We start from the raw sequence: 12894 nt of genomic DNA, 5'->3' as shown, positions 1-12894 counted from the left end.
AGAGGTTGCCATTTGTTTGCTGTTGTATCCCCAATACGTAAACTGCGCTGCTATATGTTACAGAAATACTTGCTGAAAAATAAATGAATAAATAAATTAATTAAAAAAGTAAACTGGAATGGATGAATAATTATGACAAGTTTACATAGCAATTTAATTATAAGGCTTTTCAAATAATCTATCAAATTTTACTGGCCTTTTATTAATTCTTCTTATTCCAAAAGAATCTACTAAGATATTTTATAAAGCTGTCACAGAGAGTGAAGGAGATTAAGGAGAGAATAAACCTAAATGCATTGTGATATACTTGTTTGGATCCTGAAATAGACCATAAGAATTGGTGCAAAAAATTGAGGAAATCCAAATGACATCTAGAGTTCAGACAGTAGCACTTAGCCAACATTAGTTTACTACCTTTTATAATATTTATATAAGATACTGACATTAGGGGAAGCTGGATAAAGGGAAGATAGGAAATTCTCTGTCCTATTTTTGCAACTTTTTTGTAATATTAAAATCATTTTAAAACAAAAAGTTACTACCATATTTGTGACCATTAGGAAATTTTGTACAATGATTGACTATATTTATGTAGTATCAATATGGTTTTTAAAAAAATTTTTATTGGTTGTTCAAAACATTACATAGCTCTTGACATATCATATTTCATACTTTAGATTCTGTTTTTTTAATGTACTGAAAGCATTATCAGGCTTTTGAATATCTTGGCCTGCTTTAAAATATTTTTAAAGATGGGATTATAATTTTTAGATTTTCTTTAAATACTTCTACAAAAAAGGGGAGAGTATTGGTGAAAAAGAGATTCTCAAAATCTTACAAATTAACACAGCTAGAAGATTGAAACTGGAGGGAAGTCATGATTTATTCACTTTAATTTTCATGTTTGAGTTTTACATAATAAAACACTAGATAGACAGATAGACAGGTAGTATTAAATGTATTTTATATTCTTTTTTTTTGGGGGGGGATTCTTGGTATTAAACACTGGCCTTGCCATGGTCAGCAGGTACACTACCATGAACTACATTTCCATTCCACAATAAAACATTAAAGAAATAGTTTTAAAATGCATACTATTTACCTTTGTCTTCTAATAGCCTATCTTATCTTCATGAGTTTCTTGCTGAGTGATGGTATAAGGCTTACCCAATATCCTTCTGTATTAACTTATAAAACCCTAACTTTTTCAGGAGCTAAAATGTTGGCGGAAAACATGTTCTTCTCTTGTCCCTAAGGGATGAAGCATAAATATCTAAACTAAGTCTGGTCACCACATTTCTCTCTGCCACAGCTATGATAGGAACAGGAAGCTCTCCATATGAACAAAGATATTTAAAGAGATATCTCCTCAGGGCAGACTGGTTCTGGCAAGAATTTTCTTCCATGGCTAACAACAGATAGCAGAATGATGCATGTTCTCTTATATTAAACCAGTCTGTGATAATACAATGGCTTGGAGTTTTGATTTTCATCATGTGACCAAGAAGTGTCAAACATTTATTTTAGGGAAGTTAATGTGCTCCAGATGGCAAAGTGGAAAAACAGTAAGAAACAAAAACCTTCATAATCTTTTCAAGCTTTGGTATCAGGCCTGAAACTTCCTATCTTCAAAGCTTTTGAAAGCCTTTAAATCACTATTATTACAGCATTCTAGTTTATGTAGTCAAAACGTTTTCAATTGGTATAATTACATAAGCATTGCCATGCATGGTTTCATGATCACCTTGGAATATTCTTTCAGTTTCATAAAATCTAATTGTTCTGAGCCCAGAAAACACTTGAACTAATTTTAAATGACTAGGGTTCTCTCAGTACTTTTTTTTTTAAAATTTGGGCTATAATTCCTTATTAATAATTTTTTTCTACCTACTCATATAAAGAAATTGAAAGAAAACAAATATTTGAACAAATCCTATTTTTTTTTAAATCTTCAATCACTGGGCATTTCCTTTTCTTATTTCTTTTTTATTTCTTAAAGCATGATTTTTTAAAAAAAATGTTCTCTTCTGTGTAGAAATTTTAAAAAATTAATCTTAGCTGATTCTGTTTATTTTTATTTGTTCATGATTTCTTTTTGTTAAGGTTCTTCTATTTTTTTAATACATTGAACTACATCTTTCTCTCTTTTTTAACAAAGAAAATTCACTTTCTATATAAAATTGAGAAAGCTATAACAAATAATTATTCAAGTACTGAATTGTAGAGTATGGGGGGGGGCAAAGTCTCTCTTTTGAAAAGTGGGGGTGGGGGCAAAAAAGTTTGGCAAAAAAGCTCCCTGCAAAGCAATTCTTGCTTCCTGGAAAACTGTGGATATTAGCAAGTTCTGATGTTTTCACTAGTTAAAAGAAAATACCAAAGTCATCCTTCTGTGGTTTTGTCTTTTTAACTTGAGTCCGAGTTTCCATTTTTCTAGGCAGCAGTTTCTTGTTCCTTGGTATTTTACACTGGCAGGGATGCTAGGCCTCCAAAGAAAATTTTGAATGGGCTGGCCTTGTAGCTTAGTTGGTAGAGTGCTTGCCTAACACGTGTGAGGCACTGGGTTCAATCCTTAGCATCACATAAAAATAAAATAAAGGTATTGTGTCCATCTGCTATAAAAAATATTTCAAGAAAAAGAAAATTTTGAATGAAACTGCTATGGTATTAGATAACTAGAAAGTTGCTAATCCTGTTTCCAAACCAATTCATGAGTGTCCTTTATAACTATGTTCCTGATCCTATTATACTCATGTTATTCACAATGTCAAGTGGTTTCCCTAACTCATAGGTCTATTCTCTCACTTTTGCCACTTAAAAAAATCTGTATTTCCACTCCTTATGAGGTGGACCAAGCTCCTTTTCAATCCATATTAAGATTTCTCTTCATGAAATGGGTTCACCTTTCCAATCAGCCTCATCACTCTGGCCTTAGAATTTGTGGTCCAACTAAATTGTACATCTCTACAATTTGCATGATGCTTCTTGCCCGTGTACCTCTGTTTGTTGGGTTAGGCATTCTCTCCCATTGAAATACATTCTAAAAAAAACCATATTAATTGAAATTACCGATTTTTAGCTACGTGAGATTTAAAAACTCAAGTTCACAATTGCATAATCTGTTTCTGCATGTATTAAGTGAGAGGCAGTGTTTTAGTGTTTTCAGTGAGATTAATGTGTATTCCTGGGGTCTAAATCTTTATGGTGAGATTAGAGCTCAGTTTTAGGTTCTATTGAATGTTCAGTCTCATTTCCTAGGAAGGTACTCTTCTCATTGTGCCATACCATTACAGATACACAATGAAATCACTTCACTTGAGTTTCCCAGTAAGCAGTATTCTAATATGCAATGGTAATTTTTGTTAAATTGTAATATCTGATTTCTGTTCCTACTTTAATGTGGTAGATGAGAAAATTATTAACAGAGATGTTGTTGATTAGAAGCACACATCAAAGAAGAAAGTCCTTCGCAAAAAGCATTTTAAAAATGTTTTTTTCTGGAGTTATCAAACTTTAAATTTTGAGTTAAAAGTAATGTAACATAAAACTAATCATTTCAAAGTGAACAATTGAGTGACATTTAATACACTCAATGTTGTGAAATCACTATCTCTGTTTAGTTCAAAAACATTTCTTTCACTCCAAAATAAAATCCTGTATACATTAAACCATTTTTCCACACTCACTTTAACCCCAGCCCTTGGCAACCACCAATCTTCTTTCTGTCTCCATAAATTAATTTACTTCTTCTGAATGATTCATGTAAATGGAATCATATAATCATATAACTTCTTCATTTAGCAAAACATTTTCAAGGTTTATTATCATATTGTACCATGTATCAAAATTTCATTGCATTACGTGTCTAAATAATATACCTTCATATTTGTGTGTGTGTGTGTGTGTGTGTGTGTTTGCTAAAATTTGTGTATACATTTAGCCATTGATGGACATTTAGGGTGTTTCTATCTTTTGACTATCTTAATAGTGTTACCATAAACATGTATGTACATGTATTCATTTAAATACCTGTTTTCAATTCCTTCAGCAATATACTTAAGTGGTTATACTTACAGGTTAGATCATAAATCTGTGTCTACTTTTCTGAGGAGCTAATAAAGAATTTTATATACCAGCCGCACCATTTTGTTTCAATTTCTCACATCCTTGTTAACCCTTGCTATTTTTTGTTTTTCTGAGTATAGTCATCCTGATGGGCAGAAAGTACTACCTTACTGCAATTTTAATTTCTATATCTCTACTGAGTAACTAATGGTGCTGAGCATATTACATGGCCTTGTTGCCTAATTGTGTATTTTCTTTGAAAAATTTATAACCACATCTTTTGCTTGTTGAGTTGTTTATCTTCTGCTTGTTGAGTTGTGAAGGATCTTTATATATTTTGGGTGCTCCTCCCTTATTAGATATATGATTTACCAGTACTTTTTTCCATTCTATAGATTCTATTTTCACTTTCTCAATGTTTTTGATACACAGAATTTTCTCATTTTTATGAAGTCCAGTTTGTCTACCTTTTTTTTGTTGTTTTATTTTCGGTGATGCCCTGTGTGCATATATGTAAAAAAGTCTTTGCATGAAACATGCTGCATTGTACTGTGGAGAGAAATTGAGCAAATGATTTGTGCATGTACAAATATGTCACAATGAATCTGTTTAATTAGAATGCACCAAGATGAACATTTAAAAATATGTGACATTGTGAATTTATGAATGTATGTCTTGGAAGATGTAATTTGAATTGAAATGGACACTTGACCCCACAACAGGAAAGCATCAGCAAATAGTATAGTTTCTTGACAAAGTTTCAATTTGGGGCTTTAGAATCTTCAATTGGAAGGATTATTAGATAACTTCATTGAATTGTACACAATATTTCTGAGATTTCAAAACAATCTTTTAAAAGACACCTTTTCATTTTTAACTTTTCAGTAGCCACTTAAGTAAAAGAAAATGTGAAGTATTGATATCACTCTGTTTCAGCATTACATTAACAGCAACATTTTGCTAAAATATCCAAGAATTATTTGTTTTCTTCTGATTAAGATTTATTTTCAGTTTATTAAGCCATCTATTTAAAGCAGTGTTAAAATACTGCAGAACCTTTTAGGTCTATAGAACTACATGAAATCTTCTATGTATCCACCTCTTTGAGAAGAAGAAAAGGAAATCCAATCCACAGTTGATTGCCTTCTGCTGCTTCACAGATAACAAGGGATAAGACAAGTCCAAGCAAACCTGGTGTCAAATATTCATCATTCTATAGTCAAGCAATGCAGCCTGCACAGGGGTTTGCATGTGTGTGTGCCACTCTTCCCCTTTGTGGAAGTGTCTATTGTATAATTACTATGTGCAGGCACTCACCTATTCCCTGTAAACACATAATAGTCACTCATGAAGAGCTACTCTTTGCTCTCATGATAAAAACAATACATAATGAAATATATAAACTAAATAAGAAGGAAACAATGCAATGGAGTGTCCTATAGGTGCTGGAAAACAAATTTCCCAATGAGAATTTAACTCATTACTTTTTGAGGGGGAATCTATAGGACCCTCAATGCAAGCCACAGTTGAGAAAGCATGATGGTTAATGACTTTCAATATACAAGTTATTCTTGGCAAACTCTTCTAATGCTGAATTTAAACTAAGCAGCCAGGTGAACTGAGTTGTGACATTATCACAAAAACAAAAGCAACAGTCTTTTTTTGTGTCTCATCTCCAGTGGCCAGTGCTTCTGGACAAGGGAGTGATATGTGCCCATTTAGAACTGAATCATCTTTTGTCAGGTTAGGAAGGAAAGCACCAGTGTCGCCAGGAGTTCCTCCAGGCAGACGTCATTTGGGTTCTCTAATTTAATAGGGTGCAAATAGATCCTAAAATTAAAAACCCAGTCCTCTGTTTATTTCTTCTGTTTGGGAAGCAGTCAATAAGCTCCACAAAACATGAGCTCTGTGCTGTGTTTCCAATGTCAGCTGCCTCTGTGGCCAGCTTCTGCTTGCTATGAAAGGATTCCATTGACTTTCACCAACCAAAAACACAGGAGGCTGACTATCCAGGAACCCCACTTTATTTTCAGTTATGGCTTCTTCTGTTTCCATATTTAAAACAAAAAGTCTTTCTTACCTCGGGTTTTTCAGTTGAACGTGGTCTTCAACCTTACTAACAATTGTGCATCTATACAGTGTTTCTCCACAAAGGAAGCCCCAATTCCACCTATGAATATGTACACACGGTTTTCCCTCTTCTAACCTTCCCACACCCAGCTCCATGAATCCAAATCAAGTTACTCTTGAACTCTGACCTCTTCAGGGTGGAGGATGTCTCATGCTGAAACAGCACATAATGTTGGGTGAGGTGATGTACTACTTATGCGATTGCTAAAAGACCTGTTGATCAAAGGAGAAAGAAGTACTTTTTGGTTTTTGAGAGAGAGAGAGAGAGAGAAACTATTGGAAATTTAAAAAAAATAAAAGTCAAGGAACTAAAGAGAAGTATTCATTTTCTAATTTAGGATCCAAAGAGAAAATTATTAGCTAAGGGTTCAAAAAAAGGAAAGAAGAAAACACCACATTAATTGGCATAAACAACATATGAAAACTTTCATAATTGTGAGGGGAAATATAAAATTTGAAAACAAAACATTTTTTTTCATAAACTATTTCCTGGAAGCTTAGAGTAAGTAAATGGATAGTATATCCTATGGCTACTATAGTAATTGAGTTAAATTCTAATTAGAATTCTCAAAATATGAAAGAGAGCAATTAGAAAGAGATACTGAAAATGGACAAATTTTAATGCTAGCATAGAGCCATAAAGATTGATAATTATAATACTGATCTTGAATTCCTACAGTGAAGGTATTCAACACAGTGAAGGTATTAAATAACAATATTAAAAATTGTTGGCAATTTTAAGAAAAAAATTTCTTAAGGCCCTGCCACAGGCCAGCTGGCTGCAAAGTAACCAGGGGGTGACGAGCAACTTGTATACATTGATACAGCAGGAGTGGGAGCCGTTTATTGTAAGACAGGAGGGGTATATATACATTCCACACAGCTTATCTTAATTAACATAAACTAGATACAGCAGTCAACCAATAAAGAATCTCCACACTTAATGGCTCGCTGGTGTTACTTCACAAACCACTCCCTCTGGCAAAATACCAGGCGCCATCTTGACTTGTTTACAGACCCTAACAAGGCCCAACAGGAGAGAGAGCACACACACACCAAACACAAGTGGATATCAGGTATACAGTCTCTTTAAAAGTCAAAGTCACAGTGAGAGAGCATTCCTCAATACTTCCACTCTAACATCAAAAACTTAAATGCACTTGCTACAAAAGGAACAAAGATGGAAAAGAAATTTGAATTAATCTTCTTTAAGTATAATTCTAGTTACATCCATGAACTTTGTCAAAAAGAGTCAATAACTACTTAGTGTGTATTAAGCTGAATAAGAACCTTTCAACCTAGCATTTGTTTCCTTATATTATGGCCTAATTTATTTCTCTTGTATTCTCTCCCACTCTTGTTCATAACCTTCATGATGTTGAAATGAAAAAAGGAAAATCTTACCCTGAATGTTAATAAAACAAATCACAATTTTATTCAACAATCTACTCATGTACTATACTATATTTTTAGTGTTACTCTGTCTCATAATTCATACTTCCATTTTATATCTATTTTGTTATAGCCTCAGCTAACACTTTTATATTTGTATGTTAACATTTAACCTAATGTCATGGGTCTTTGGCACTTTAGTTCTTTGGATGTATACTAGGATTTAGAGGACAGTAAGTTCAACCCTTGTGTATTGTACGTGACTAAGGTACAGAGACACTTACAAATATTTCCAACTTCAACCTGTGAGTTATGACAACTGAATAAAGGACAAAACCCAGAATTTTTCTCTTCTTATTCCAGGGTTCTTACCATCATAGTTGTCTTTTCTTTTGTTAGATATAAAAGAACTACACAATATGGGCACCTAATAAATGCACAAGTAGCTATGTTATGGTTAATTAAGTATCCACTGTAATATACACATGTGTGAGTTCATACAAAAAAATTTATATTCTCAGAACTGGATATAACAAATAATTTTCTGTACTTGATAAATGTACTGAGGAGATTTTTTGCTCTTTAGACTTTTCTGTGTTTTTGACATTTTTCCATCACAGACCATTATTGCCTTTTTATATGAAAAAACAACACTAGAACATTCTAAATGATTTTTATTGTTTCCCTATAATATGAGAGAAATAGCTAACACAGGAGCATTAAATCTTATTTGCTGATGAAAGAAATAATTCATTTTTAGATGTTCTTGTTGATGTGGATATTTTCAAAAATCTGTGTATTCTTGGCTTTGGGTCATGCAGGGACCTGAACAGTAGGCCAACAAAAATAGGGAAAATAATCTGTTTCCTTAGTGTGGGAGAAACTTCATATGGTGTATGGTTGACTGCCATTAAAGTGCAGAAAAGTTCTAACCAGAGTATGTGTGGGCCTGGGACAAGCACCCATCTGAACTGGGTGAGGTTGATTGATATATTGGTTTCAAATTTAACTTAGGGTAACTGGAGTTCTGAAGTTCAGGGATACTAATGAATATGCAGTTAACATAATCCTGATTCCAGGCAGTCTCTGGGTTAAAAACAGGTTCTAAACCAGTGACTTGGAGGAGAGGTAGGAAATAGGATACATCTTAGGAAAGAAAAGAAGAGAGTAAAAATGAATAGAAGATGTGGGATGATTAACACCGCTCTTACCCTATCCCAACTTCCTTGCTAGCTCAAATCATGTATATAGGGCAGGCCAGGGAACTGCACTAACCTAGCTGGGGGGATAGTATTCAGTGCCAGGCCTTACATGAACAAGAACATGCATGGGTTATTTTGATTCATGACATAAGCAGAGCTCTGTCTGCAGGTTGAAAAATTTCAGTTCTAGTCTGAACAATGAGGTGGCAAACTTTTATAGGTGTAATGGGATTATTTACTAAAATACAAAGGGAGGTTAATAAATGACTAATAGATACTTGCTACTATAAATAAAGGTAGATTAGTTGAGATGGAAGAACTTCCTTAAAGCAGTCTTTTATTCAATTTATGTTGTTTATAACTCTTTAGAATATACATTCATGTGGTGACACAGAAATTCACTCCAAAGAAGTTGTGTCTAGGCAAAGTTGTTTCAATTGGAAAAACTAAAAGAAATAGTTACTAAAACTGTTTTAACCTGAAAAAAAAATAATATCCTCCATATCTGAGCACTGATGTAAGGACAATCATATTAACATATGCAAGATTAAAACAGCAAGCATTTTTATTATTCTAACATATATATATATATATATATATATATATATATTGTACATTAACTTATTGTATTAACTTTTCAAATCTTGGCAAATATCCTGAGAGATAATTATTAATACTATCCCTCCACAAATGAGGAAAATAAAATTTGAACAGGTTAATCAAGATCATATAGCCACTCTATCTTGCATTCTGAATTTCGTTTGTATTCTTACACTTTTAAAATAACAACAACAAAACCAATCTTTCTGGATATGTAACCCTTCATAACTAAAAATCTTTTTTATTCCAGCCAGATGGATTTATTCATTTTTTTTAAAAATCAATCAATTGGAAACAATTTTAAGCATTTATTTTCTGTAATTCAAACATTCGATAATGACAAGTTAAACCTGAACATGCTCAAGCTTCACCAAATCGTGAGTACAAATGAACTTTTACAGACTAACTTTTCTTTGTTCATTATCCCTTCAGTTCACCAAGCATTCTAATTCATCAGTCCCCATCCCCAATTTGTGAGATGTCCCAGAAATATACTCAGGAACAAAGCCCTGCACATTTGCTACAGACAATGCTCTTCTCTGAGCAAAAGCCATTCTGTGCTCTGCACAGCAGAAACGGGGACAGCTATTGTTCTCCATCCTCATTATTCTTGGGTGGACTCAGCCTAGAGCACCCTGCTATACATTTTCACAGTAACATGGTTCGTACTTTTGTAAATTTGAGCTAGTCTTAATCCCAGCCTATTAACAAAGCAAAAGCATATACAGAAAAAGAATATCACATTTGAAATCAGGACCTCTAAGTAAGTTTGCCATGTTTTCCTTATGAGATATTAAACAAAGTATTTTATTTCTTTAGGCCTCAATTTCTTCCTCATTAAAATTGGAGAAGTAATATTGTCAATAATAATGCCATTTGGTGGTTGAAAATAGATAAAGCATACAAGAGAACCTGGTTTACTGAACATTTTAATGGAAGTTTATGACCAATGGGACTCTTTTGGTTTGAAGTGTATTTCCCTCTAACTGAAACAGAACAGAATGTGTATTGAAAGTTTAAATGTGGCACAGCTGGATCTGATGTTTGCTTTCTCTTTATTTCTCAATGCATCTTACCTCTCTGACACGTTTTCTCTCCTGCTTCATAAAAGATCTCCCCATATTGATGACGAGGTACTGACTGATAGGCTTATAGTTTGATGCCTAAAAGGAAGAAAGAGCCTGCTATGGTTTGGTTATGGCTTCAACGTTTCCCCTAAATTGTCGTGCATTGGAACCTTGGTCCCCAGTGGGGTCATGTGAGAGGCAATGGGAACTTTAAATGGTTGGGTCATTTGTCAGGATAGGGAATGTTCCCTGGAAGGGATTAAAGTAGTTCTTATGAGATCCCACTTAGTTTTCACAAAAGTGAGTTTTAATGGAAGAGTGAGCCTGAGATCTGAATCCTTCTCTGACTATCAATCTGGTCTTGTGATCATTATTATCACGTGTGCTTCCACCATTGTGGTACCATACAACACAGCCAATGCCATCTACCATATGACACAGTGATTAGCACTTTATTGACTTACTTTCTCATAGGTTTTATGCTGAAAATAAACAAAAATTGTTTATTTTTATCACTGGCTGTTGGGAACATATTTTTGTCCTTAGGAAAATGATCTAATCATCAATAGTAAATGAATGGCTTATGAAACAGTTTCAGTTTTCCTGGAGAGATTTTTCAGATGTCATTTTTCTCCACCCAAGAATTCTTTAAGCTATTCCAATAGTGTCATCTTAGCCCACTTGAGGACCTACAGCCATTCATACATGACACCTTCAGAGCTATGCATCTTTTGAACAAACTCCTTAACTAAAAAAAAAAAAAATCTGTCTTTTCCACCCACCTTGAGTCAAACTTTTGTTGAGAAAATTATAACAACTTAGGAAAATAGCATAATGTAGTTAAGGCATGCCAGTAATAATACTACCACGTCCAGAAAATACACTCCTGGGTAGCCTTGATTCGTCTAGAACATCTAATTAAATTTTCTCCTCCCTCCCTGAATGATATGGTCACTTTTACTGATTGGTTACTGGTTATATATGTCACCAAAACTATTGATGGATTTAATAATACGAGTAAGACTTAGATGCATAAAAAACAATACTGACTATGAGGTAGCCCAGAGTCAATTTCTTTATTCTTTGCTTATTTATCTATCCATGCCTGGTATGAGTATCCTTTGATATATTCATACATAGACTGAACAGAATATTTATTCTTAATACATTGCATATTGGGAATAGTTTTATACTTAAATACATCAGTTGACTCAACCTTACGTGTGGTTGGGGGAATGCAGATATTTTTTCTGTGTGTATGAGGTAATTCTTACTTTTTTGGGACTTTTTGGATACACTAAAGGAATGATCAATAGTGACATGCCATCTCTGGAAAATGTCTGACAGTATTTGAATTTTCCAGGCCTGTTTTACCAACTCACTTCTAATCCTGTTAAAATGTATTTTTTAAGAAAGAACTAGGAATGCCATCATAGTAATTGACTCTAGAAATGAGCATTAAAAAAAATCTCTCTTCTATAATCCTCATTCAGTTCAATTACTTTCAAGATATTTTTGGAAGCATTAAACAAGTTTTTTTTTTTTTAACTTTTGTATTTCTCTTTTTTGGAGCCATCTGGTGTCCCAGCAGTCTTTATGTGCTAGGATATGGAATAGAGTAACATTAACTTGTTTGGTTATGAGCACAAGGGAAGCTAAAAATATCAAGGAATACACCCTTGATAAAGAAAGACATGATGTACCTGATCCTGAACTCCCAAGCAGGTCAATCAGAAGGAAAAGTTCCAAGGCAAGGGGACAACCTTGGTGTGACACTCTGGTGATTAGGAGAGCCAAGCTTTTTGTTTTTAAACAAACAAACAAACAAACAAAAAACACTTATTTTTTAGCTATATGTGGACACAATACCTTTATTTTGTTTTATGAGGTGTTGAGTGCCTCACCCATGCCAGGTGAACGCTCCACCACTGAGCCACAACCCCAGCCCAAGCTAGGCTCTTTTATGTAGGTTGAGTGGGGTGTGTCTCTAAATTAGGATCATAGAATTACAAAGAATCTAACAGTGTAAAACTTGTTTCATGAATCTGTGGAGTCAGGTTTTCTCACACAGATGAATTCTTGTAACATACTTGGCAACATTCTCAAGACAGTGATCACACATTGTTTTTCTGGACTGGGTCTTTCCTAATGAGACAGGCAATCTGCCAGTCATAGACTCATAGGATGTTTTACAAAATTTTTTCAATTTGACTTCCAGGAAAGTTGTTTGTCCTTCAGAATGCAAAGAAGGGTCTCTGCGGGCCGAAAGCAAAAGAAAGAGTTGAAATATCTGATGGATTCCTTTGAATGGAGGTTTGGGAAGTTAGAGAACTATGGGAGAATGGCCTCTGCCACCGTGAAAAAGCAAAGGGAGTCATTCCTCAGCTTCTCCCTGGTCAGATTATACATGTGATATGAAGAGGGTCAGCGTTCCTTTCTAC

Source organism: Ictidomys tridecemlineatus, chromosome 7 (genome assembly GCF_052094955.1).
Source record: "Ictidomys tridecemlineatus isolate mIctTri1 chromosome 7, mIctTri1.hap1, whole genome shotgun sequence".
Lineage (NCBI taxonomy): Eukaryota > Metazoa > Chordata > Mammalia > Rodentia > Sciuridae > Ictidomys > Ictidomys tridecemlineatus.
The sequence above is the reverse complement of the archived record's forward strand: the minus strand, read 5'-3'. Positions refer to the sequence as shown.